Below are 9,523 nucleotides of genomic sequence, written 5' to 3'. Positions count from 1 at the left end.
GAAATTATCTTTTATCGTTTACCTACTCGAGGACGAGTAGGAACTAAGCTTGGGGATGCTGATACGTCTCCAACGTATCTATAATTTATGATGTTCCATGCTTGTTTTATGACAATACCTACATGTTTTGTTCACACTTTATATCATTTTTATGCGTTTTCCGGAACTAACCTATTGACGAGATGCCGAAGGGCCAGTTGCTGTTTTCTGCTGTTTTTGGTTTCAGAAATCCTAGTAAGGAAATATTTTCGAAATCGGACGAAATCAACACCGAAGATCTTAAAGTTCCCGAAAGCTTCCAGAGCACCGGAGAAAGGCCAGAGGGAAGGCAGGGGGCCCCACCCCACAGGGCGGGTGGCCAAGGGGGGGGCGCCCCCCTAGTGTGTGGGTCCCCCGTGGCCCCTCCGACTCCGCCTCTTCGCCTATTTAGTCGTCCCTGACCTAAAACCTCGACCCTGTTCGACGAAACCAGAGAAAACCTTCCAGAGCCACCGCCATCGCGAAACTCCAATTCGGGGGACAGAAGTCTCTGTTCCGGCACGCCGCCGGGACGGGGAATTGCCCCCGGAGTCATCTCCACTGCCGTCTCCACCGCCATCTTCACCGCCATCGCTGTCTCCATGATGAGGAGGGAGTAATTCACCCCCGGGGCTGAGGGCTCCGCTATAGCTATGTGGTTCATCTCTCTCTTTATGTGATCTAGTTGAATATCATCTATGTGTTACTCTAGTGATGTTATTAAAGTACTCTATTCCTCCTCCACGGTGTAATGGTGACAGTGTGTGCATCGTGTAGTACTTGGCGTAGGTTATGATTGTGATCTCTTGTAGATTATGAAGTTAACTATTGCTATGATAGTATTGATGTGATCTATGCCTCCTTCATAGTGTGATGGTGACGAGTGTGCATGCTATGTTAGTTCTCGGTGTAATTGTGTTGATCTATCTTGCACTCTAAGGTTATTTAAACATGAATATCGAATATTGTGGAGCTTGTTAACTCCGGCATTGAGGGTTCGTGTAATGTCCCAGGTTTAGAGACGATCGAGGGGTAGATTTTAGAAAGGGATGTGCATTGCATCGTAAATTCTGGGGAAATTTCGCGCTTTTAAAACAAAATTGCATCGAAGGGGGACAAGTTTCTCTCTCGACATCCTACATGGTTAGGGTTTCGAGAGTGCGATAAACTTGTTCTTACTTAACTAGATTAGGGTTTTGAGAAGAGAGAAGAGAAGATGCATCACAATCTTAAGTTGCATGATTGAATTCTAAATTAAGTTGTATGATTGAATTCAAACCAAATTTGAATTTGAATTTCAAATTCAAACATCAAATGGATATCACATAATTCAAACTTGAGATAATTTAATAAACAATTATCATTAATCAAGATTATAAATAATACAACAATTATGTAAAGCTCATTAAGGAAAATGGGAGCTTTATTGATAATCACACAAGATACAATGTCAGTTACAATATCCAGAAATGGAATATGAATTTACAACACATTACATGAATTGAAGAAATAGAAAAAGAAAGAGGAAAATTACAAATAAATGAAATATCCTAAACTACAAGATAATCTTGAGCTTGATGATCTTCATGATCATTAGATCATCACTTTGATTCCTGCACACAATCACAAAGAAAGCAAGTTATGCCAAGTGGCATAGCCACTTGGCAGGTTAGAAATTAAATGAAAAGAGAGAGGATATGACCAAAGCTGCCGAGCTGATCTTTCCACAGCACAAGTCCCAAGCTGGATTCACATACACACAACCAGGCAGCACACAATGCTTGTGTGCATGCTCAACAGCACACCAGGGTTGCTGCATGCTCTCCACACACATAGTGATCAGGGGAGGAGTACAGCATGGCTGTCGACCATAAAGGAAAGGGAGAGGGCAAGTATAAAGGGTTTTCTGAAGCAAACCCTAACCATTGCATCGACAAGCAGCCTCACGGGGTAAGTCACAAGAACACAAGAACACAAGAACAGACTTGAACGACCACTGTTGTTCAACACATCTTCACCACCACAGCAAATAACCAAGCATCAAGCTCACAAGGAGGAGCAGGGCAAGCACCAGCTCATCACTGAAGCAAACCAACCAACCAGAAGCAAATCCTCTACCACAACAACTTTATCTAGGAGCTGGAGTGAGGTATACACATCATCATGAACAAACCAGATGGTTTTGTTCATAAATTCCACAAGCATGATCACAAGCACACAAAGGGTGGGGTAACCCTGTTTTGATCATCATTTGGTCAGAGACCAAGTGTAACCTGGTAGAAATGGCAAGGACCAGGGATCAATCAAGCCTATACCCATGGTTATGCCAACCAAAATAGTGGTAGCATCTTCCAAATGGAAACAGGAAAGAAAACCATCCCAGAGACTTACCCAAGTATAACCAGACTACACTAGCCCTTTTAAGACCATCAGAATATAGACATTTATATGTCTATTTTCATTTCAACATCAATTATACTGGAAGCCCATGAATGACTACCAGTAATATTGCACAGTAGCATACAGAAGAGGTAGGAGCAACCTTTACTAGCACATCAAGCATTGCTAGGGTCACAACAACTACCTAGCCACACAGAAAAGCCACAAGAGAAGCATATCATCACTCCAAGGAGTTCATGCATCACAGGAGGTGCCAACACATGTTGGTTTCCATCCGAGATAGTGCATAGGATGCACCGGATCACTACTTGCATCGGGTAGATCATGTACGTTGTCGAAATATGAAGCCAGGCTTCACCGACAAGCATAGATAAATAAAACACCACACACGAGATACATCCAGGGGTATCAAATCCTTCAATCAACCACCGGTATTGCTTTCACAAGCAACGAGCAACCATCGATACTTGGTGAGGAGCTGGATCCACAAGCAACAAGCGAGTATTTGAAATGAATCCATACAAATTTATAAGCCAACGAGGAAGCCCTGATGATCACAGGATCATCCAAAGCCACAAATTAACCAACCATTGCATCACAGATAATCAAATACATGAAATATAATTGTAACCAGTAGCACACCAACAAGATGGGGAGTTATTTAGCCAATACACAAGCTAAACTGAGCTTTACAGTGAAGAAAAGCCCAAGAGCACTACACAGATAGCACTGGTTCTTGCAAATTTGCAAGGATCACACACATCAATCAAGCCAGGGCAAGTAATTGAATACACTTGATGATTTAGATGAAATAGCATCAAGAACAGAGGTACAGGGAAGCAGCAGCACAAGCACAAGCATGAATTCATAAGCAATGGCCATGATAGCAGCACAGCAGCAGCATATGCATAGCAATAGAGCAAGCACCACAGCTAGCAGTCACAGCACATGTAGGTAGCAGCAACACCATAGCACAGCAACACAAGAAAAGCAGCAGCAGCATCACGGCATAGCCGCGCCTCCATGAGTAGAGGCAGGCCAGTGGCCAGAGCTAGGCTCGAAAGGAAGGAGAAGAGGAAGAACAGGTAGTAGAGAAGGAGGGAGGCGGTGTGAACTTACAAGTTACTCGGAGAAGGGCACGACCATGGCGGCACGGCGGCACACGCCGGGCGAACGGCGGCGCCAGGCCACGCCTAGCCAGGCACCACCCCGCCACAACGCCTGGATCACCACGGCGAGGCACACGGCCGCGCCACGACGCCAGAAGCGTCGGCGGCGACGAAATCGCTGCGGCACATCACGGCAGGCGAGCAGAGGCGTTGGGGGCGAGTCAAGGAAGCAGCGAGCGTCAGATCGACGCGGACCATCAGGTCCGCCGTCGAGAGGCGGACCAGATCCGCAGCATCTCGTCGCCGGCGACGGCCGGAGGCGGCGGAATTAAAGCGGCGACGGCGGAGGCGATTTTGGTCGCGGGAGCCCGAAGGGGATTAGGGTTAGAGAGTGAGGGAGGAAGACGACGCGACTGGGTCGGTTGGACCGAGCCCAGTGGGCTGGTCCAACCTAACCAGCTCGGTCGCGTGACAGGTGGGCTCGAGGGTTTCTAAGAATTTTAAAAAATAGAATATAGCTCTAAAAAAATAATTAAAAATATGAAAACTGATCAGCATAAAATTCTCTACCGGAATAAAATACAAAAGAGAATTTTTGAAAACAATTAAGAAAAATTCTTAATTTGATGATTAAAATAAATGATTTAAATCACACATATTATTTTCAATAATGAAAATAAGTCCATTAATGCCTTTGGACTTTAAAAACACCTTGACAACATTTCAAGGTTGTATTTTACTTTAAATAAAGTATCCCCAAATTATTCTTAGTATTAACCTCTTACATGAAATAATAACGACATCGGAAGGGGGAACAAACCCTAAAACTCGGAATCATGCATACTTGCTTCTTTAACCATTGCCCTTATCGGACAATGATGCTATTTTTCAGAACCGAGAGGACAAGGGTCGGTCCACACCATCCAACTGCAAAACTTTGCGGTGTTCGATGCAAGTTCATCACTTGTTCATGTCATTTGAGTATCTTTATCAAATTACTTGCAAAGTACTATGATTATCACTATTGCATAAAAACCAAAACCACTATTTTCATAACTATGAATATGACTATGTGGTTGGCAATGGAACCATGGATTGTGTTGATATGGTGGAGGTTCCATTGCAAGGGTTAATATCCATCTAGGATTAACAACAAATGTCGTCTGGTGATTCTTGTGCCGTAATACCCGTGTTAACCATAAGATCCGGAGTGGGACGGAGTAGTCAAAAGTGTTTCCACCTCTCGTTCATCATCGGATGCGCTTTACCGTAGACACTTGTATCTGTCAGGGCAAGCGGTTGGCTGGGGAAGCCTTAAGTCCCCACGGCATAGTCCGTAGACACTTGTCGCTCGAAGAACAAGCGGTTGGCTGGGGAAGCCTTAAGTCCCCACGGTATTGCGGTCTATGATGGGTTGCAGCTACCGGCGAAGGAGTTTGGTTAACGAGTCCCAAAGCTGTTGTCGTGGTCGGGGTCCACCCGTGAGTGGGAATAATGGGACCGGCGAGGACCCAGGGTCGGGGTATGCAACAAAGGGTCGGTGTTCGAGGTAGCGGAGGAACATGATTGGCTAGACCTTACACCGGGCCTCACACCGAAGGAAGTGTGGACGGGAAAGCTGCCCGGTTGGCACCAAGGTTAAGATCTCTTATGGGTAAAGCAACACACCTCTGCAGAGTGTAAAGAACTGTGACCTGTCACTCCCCGTTCCGGGATATGGAACTACGAACGCGGCCGTGGTGACCCGACATACCACCTGCATGGTGTAGTATGCAAGTCTGATATAACACCAATGAAACACCGTTCCACGAGTATTATATCGCTCGAGTGGTACAACAGAAACATATGCGGGTCCAAGGCATGTCTATAGAATTACATACGTGACTCGTTACGGAAGATCAGCACAACCTCCTACTTTACAATGAGGTAAAACTGCAAATAAACTCCAGGAGAACGACTCGTAGTCTAATCCTAACACGAACTCTATTTGTAGAGTATTTAACTAGCTACGAGAGGCTATGAATAGATTCTAGCTAAATAGGAGCTAAGTTTAGGAAGCTAGTTCCTTCTATTGCTAATCTAGGTTGTCTCCTTGTTGGATGTGGTGTTTGACTCTCTCGACAGTGTTCATGTCCCTTGAAGTAGTTGTTGATTTCCTCGGTCTTCGAGTTGCACTGTAGATCCTCCTTCGTGGCCTCCATATCTAAGCAGGGGATTTAAGAGTGGGATGAGTACGAGCGTACTCAACAAGTTCATTATAGGAAAGAGGTGTTTAATGCACTAGCTACGGCATTAGACCAGAAAGTCTAATACCAATGCAAGTTTTCATAACCATTTCTTCAAAAGGTTGCTTTTATTCGGAAGAACTATGTCCGTCGACCTTCACCGGTTTACTAGAACTTCATGGAGCTCCTTTCCGGCCGCGTTCGCGAGTTCCATATCCCGGAACGAGGGAGTGACAGGTCACGGTTCTTTACACTCGCGAGAGGTGTGTTGCTTTACCCATAAGAGATCTTAACCTTGGTGCCAACCGGCGCGCAACCCGTCCACACTTCCTATGGTGTGAGGCCCGGTATAAGGTCTAGCCAATCATGTTCCTCCGCTACCTCGAACACCCACCCGTTGTTGCATGCCCCGACCCTGGGTCCACGCCGGTCCCATTATTCCCGTAATTTCAGGGTGGACCCCGACCACGACGACGATGTCTGGGCTCTACCATACACTCCTACGCCGGTAGCCGCAACCCATCATAGACCGCATTACCGTGGGGAATTAGAATGGGATCCCCACCCTCCGGTTGTTCCGCAAGACACAACCGCTACGGCAAGCAATGCTTTACCGTGGGGAATTAGAATGGGATCCCCACCCTCCGGTTGTTCCGCCGGATACAAGCTGCTACGGTAAGCGCATCCGTTGATGAACGAGAGGTGGAAACACTTTTGACTACTCCGTCCCACTCCGGATCTTATGGTTAACACGGTTATTACGACACAAGAATCATTGGCGACATTTGTTGTTTAATCCTAGATGGATATAAACCCGTGCAATGGAACCTCCACCATATCAACACAATCCATGGTTCCATTGCCCACCACATAGTCATATTCATAGTTATGAAAGTAGTGGTTTTGATTTTTATGCAATAGTGATAACCATAATACTTTGCAATTAATTTGATAGAAATACTCAAATGACATGAGCAAGTGATGAACTTGCCTTTCTTGACTGCAAGATTATGCAGTCAAGGTCTTCGATCCGTAATAACTCCAAATTCTGAAATAGCATCATCGTCCGGTAAGGACGATGTTTAAAAGATTGCCAAGGATGCAATAATACATAAGTATGAGATGCAATCGCTCTAAACGTGATCTAACCCCGATGATTTAGGATTAGTGAGTGGTAATGATTAGTTCAGGGTGTGTTGCACTTTTAGAGTGATTCACAAACAAGGTTCTTATTTAGGTGTGGTTACATGGTATCATAAACAGGTGCTGCAAAATGCATATTAATAATCATACATATCAAGGAATAGTGGTTGTATAATAAGTACATAGCAGTTGTCAATTTTAAGTCCTATAGTGCATGGTTGATGATCACTTATTATATAATTCAAAAGAATAACTTTTGAAGAACATGTTCTTTAATAATGAACAAGTATGATAATTAGACTGGTGGGGTTCTATGGTTGACTATGGTTTCATCTAGTTTCGAAGTAGTTATTAGATGGATCACAACCTAGTTGGATTCATCAGCTACTAGGGCTTGTATGGTTGAATTAAGTCTAAACATCTTAATTATCAATAGTTGTTATCAAGATGATATATCTTATTGGTAACAGTGGGCTAGAGTTTATAGATTCTTATAAGCAGGGTTGGTGATGATTCCTTATTTTCTTCAAAGGAATAACTTTTGAAGAACATACTTCTTAGGTAATAAGAAGTATATCAATTAGGTTGAGGTTGTTTAGGTTTGCTATTTATCTCCCTAAGTAAAATAGTTGTTTCTAAATAGGATGGTTCAAAAGTATTCAACACTAGTAGGGTTTAGTGGAACAAGGATATGTAGTGTAAAATAATAGGTATGGTTACTATTAGGGTTCATCACCATGGTGTGATGTTAAGCATGGATAACTAAGGAGGATTGTTTTTGGTAATAGGATCTAGGGTTTATACTTGGTTAACCCTACTTGATTATCTAGGTCTAGTGAAGATGAACACATGGGATGCTAAGCAGTAGTGATAGGGTTCCCATATTTTATGTGGATTTGAACTAGTATTTAGTTTCTAAATATGAATCTATGTTTATTGGTGAAGTAACATGATCACATGTTACTTAGGTTTTAAGTTTAGGAACAATTTAGGATTCATAAGAAGTAATGGATCTAGGTTCTAAATGGCATTAGGGTTTTAGGATTACACATGAAATGATGAGGTTATCACTATGTTTCAATGGAACTAGGGTTTCCTAATTACCCTATAATTCTTGGATTAATAACTTCATTAATAAAGTTGAAGTTATTAATAACTTTGAAATTAAAATAATATTGGATTTGTCTTTTTATTATTGTTAAAGAATTAATAATTAAGTGAATTTATTAATTAGGGTTTAAAATCCTCCTAATAAGGATTTAATAAGTTAATAGAAAAGGAAATTAATCTTAATGATTTCCTTAATTACTTACTGGTTTTTATTTATTTTATGAAGTTTTCCTAATTATTGAATTTTAATTGAATTTAGAATTAAAATTAAAGGCTTAAATAACAAGTATTAATTAATTAAATTTTTTATTAAAAATTAAAATTTCATTTTATATTTTTATTGGATAGGATTTATCTTTATAAGAATTTTGATATCTTATATTTATTTTTCTGAGCTATATTGGATTTTCTACAATTTATCCAAATTTCAGTAATTATTGTATTTGAAATAAAACAAAGGAAATGCTAATTGTACCCGGCCAGACTACCCGCAGAGGCACTGACCTGTGGGCCAGAGGTCCACGTGGACTGCCACGCGAGCGTGGACTGGTCAACAAAGACGACGTGGCCAGGGGAGCTCCTGGCCGGCGGCCAGTTGCCGACGACGGCGGCGAATCGAGACTCCCGTGGGGGCGTGTGCGTGTGCGTTTGAACGAGCGTGCCGAGGCGAACATAATGGTGGCGGCGCCGCCCCGGTTGGGTCACCGGAGTGTGGCCGGCGGCGATGGTCTGCGGCGGGGGCTACGGTCGATCGGCGAGGAGTATGCTACGGCAGGTATTTGAGCTCGGCGAGCATGCTAGGAGGCTTAGAATCTCACCAGGGTCACTCCAGGCTTGGCGGCGAGGTCGGAGCGGGCCTGAGTTGCCGGATTGAGCCATGGCCGGCGTCGGAGAAGACGGCCAGACGTGGTCGATTGGAGGCGTATCAGCTCGATTCCCGGCGCACGGTGGCCATGTAGACGACGGTGGTCACAGTGGTGGTCACGGCGAGGCCTGGGGATGCTCCATTCGTCGTCGGTGAGAATCGGCCGACAGCTTAGGGTTTCCGTCTGGGGAGGAATTGAGCAAAGGAGGAAGAAATTCGAGACGAGGCTCGTTCTGGAGCTTTTATACGGCCTGGGTGCGTGCCTCGTCACGCCTTCGGACGAGGAGATGCTGCCAGCGACGAGGAGAAGCAGGCCACGGCTCGCTGCTGTCCTCCATGCGAGAGATGAGGATGAGGACGACCTCCTCCCTCAGATATTTGACGAAGGGGTATTTGGGCCGCGATGGGCTGTGCTGGACTTGAGGCTGCTGGGCTGGTGGTGGACTGTGGTGTTGGGCTGCTCGTGGGCTGCGACGGCAGGTAAGGTCCAGGTAGGTTTTTCTTCTCTCTTTCCTTTTTCTGTTTTCATTTTCTGTTTTATAATTCAATTTTGAATTCAGATTTGAATTCTTTTCTGTATTGCAGGTATTTGATAATTTTAATTTCATTAGGACTAAATAAAGGATCATTGTAACACTGGATTGTTTTTGAAT

Source organism: Lolium rigidum, chromosome 2, assembly GCF_022539505.1.
Source record: "Lolium rigidum isolate FL_2022 chromosome 2, APGP_CSIRO_Lrig_0.1, whole genome shotgun sequence".
Lineage (NCBI taxonomy): Eukaryota > Viridiplantae > Streptophyta > Magnoliopsida > Poales > Poaceae > Lolium > Lolium rigidum.
The sequence above is the reverse complement of the archived record's forward strand: the minus strand, read 5'-3'. Positions refer to the sequence as shown.